The 2,376-nt window shown below is 38.3% G+C and overlaps 1 pseudogene; it reads right to left on the reverse strand.

The window, feature by feature from the left end:
* On the reverse strand, positions 1-397 carry LOC102428847 (annotated as a pseudogene).
* Between the last annotated feature and the right edge of the window lie 1,979 nt (positions 398-2,376).

The raw sequence follows: 2,376 nt of genomic DNA on the forward strand, positions 1-2,376 counted from the left end.
CTAAAACCGCAGCTTCTGGAAGAACCATGTGTTGTGCTTGCCAGACATGTACCTCTCTTCAAACTTTACCTTGGCCTCCTGTTGAGCCTTGCATTTTAGAGCCGGGTTTCTGAAGAGGTCTTTGCTGACGACAATTTTGTCCAAGGGAAGATCCACAGAATATCTATGGGCATGAGGTGACTGGAATTCACAGAAGAATTGATCTTTGACCTCTTGGCAATTTTCTTCTTGCCCACGGCAGCTGTCACTTTTTGGTGATAGAAGGCAATGCCATCCACCAGAGCACGGCTGGAGGGAAGTCTCAGGTGGCATCATCAATGTTCTACACGATGACCGCTTTGCATCCGGAGTAGCGTCCAGCCAGGACCAGCACCACCTCCCCGGGTTTCCTGCCCATTTCGAAGGCAGCCACTTAGGCCTAGAGCAGAAAGAAAACCCAACATAGTATCTCTCTTGATGAATGTTTCATTGCACTTGAATCAAGGTATATTTTGCAATTATTGTATGAAGGGCCAAATAAATGTCAGGTCTAGGTGGTTGATAATGTTCGAATTTTTCACATCTTTATTGATTTTTTAATAAGATTAGACACCACAAAGAGTAATATCCAACTATAATTGTGGATTTGCCTATTTTTTCCCTTCAGTTCTGTCAACTTTTGCTTCCAGTGTTTTGAGTCTCTATTATTAGGTTTATACTCATTTAGAATTATTATGTGCTCCTGATGAATTAAGCCTTTTGTTATCATAAAATTTCTGTCTTTCTTTCTGGTAATCCTTGAAGTCTACTTTGACATTAACTACACCAGGATTTTTACTTTCCTTTTACTTTTTATCCTTTTTACTTTCAACATGTCCACACTGAGTCTTTATATTATATTTAAAATATATCTCTTTAAGCAGTATATAATGTGGGTGTTGCTTATCCAGTTTAACGATATCTGCCTTTTTAGTCTAATTTAGTAATTACTGATATGGCTAAGTTTAAGTCTATCATCTGGCTATTTGTTTGTTTCTTTGTTCATTTCCTGCTTCCTTTTGAATTAATTATTTTTATTATTTCATTTTATTGCCTCCATTAGCTTTTTATAATGTAATGGCATGTGATGACATAATATACTTCGGTAATTTATTTGTAGTGGTTGCTCCAGGAATTACAATATTCATTTTGAATTTATCACAGATTATCCCTAGTTATGATTATACCATTCATGCATAACATAAGAATATACTTATCAGTATATTCAGTATAATTCCTTTTTCATTCCTTCTTATCCTTTGTGCTACTCTCGGCCTATATTTACTTTATATGTTATCATAATGGATTATTTAACCTTCACAATAATACTATGTGGTGGTATTATTATCCCTGGATTCCAATTGCGGCTCCAGATCTATGTGAACTTGAACAGACCACTTAGCCTCTGATTCCTCTCTGTAAAATGTAGATAATAATTTTTTTTTATCACATAGAGCTACTGTGAAAATCTGAGTGAATCCATGTTAATGTACTTTAGATAGTCCTAGCACTCAACAAATGTTAGGTCCCACTTTCTTTTCACAGATGAAGAAATAGAGGCTCAGAGAGGTGAAGTGACTGACTCAAAACCACACAGCTACTGATTAAAGGTGTGAAGGTTTTCAAACCAGTTTTACCCAACTCCAACCAAAAGTATTTAACCATTCAACTGACTTTGCATCCTTATCTATGGAGTAAGACTGAATGAGAATAAGATTTCGATAACCGATAATTGCCTTATAACAAAGGGCTTTGGAAAGGTTTTATTGAGATTGTGCAGAAGGACTAGTGACTATGCACCAATGTAACCTTGTATCACCAAAAACTCCTATTTTACCATATCTGGGACCTATAGGCTAGTTGGCAAGCGGCAGAGCCAGGACTCAAATCCAGATCTTCCCTTGCGGTCCCTGGTGCCTCTGCCCAATAACCAGGTTGCACAAATATTCTCCATAGGCTTCATGCCTTTACTGTATTTACTTTAATCGCTCCTGCTAGCCCTAGCCAGTTTTTTTCAGTGGTTGGAGCATCAGCCCTCAGACTGAAGGGTCCCAGGTTCGATTCCAGTCAAAAGCACGGACCTCAGTTGCAGATTTGATCCTAGGCTCCCGTCAGGGTGCATGCGGGAGGCAACCAATTGCTGTGTCTCTCACATTGATGTTTCTCTCTCTCTACCTCTCCCCCTCCCTTCTACTCTCTCTAAAAATCAATGGAAAAACTATATCCTCGGGTGAGGATTAACAAAAACAAAACAAACAAACAAAAAACACACAAATAACTCCTGCTAGTGTTCATACCAATGAAAGAAACTCCTCTGACACAGGACTAGTGAAAAACCACCCATACAAAAAAACACAA

Source organism: Myotis lucifugus, unplaced genomic scaffold (assembly GCF_000147115.1).
Source record: "Myotis lucifugus unplaced genomic scaffold, Myoluc2.0 scaffold_10, whole genome shotgun sequence".
Taxonomy (NCBI): Eukaryota; Metazoa; Chordata; class Mammalia; order Chiroptera; family Vespertilionidae; genus Myotis; species Myotis lucifugus.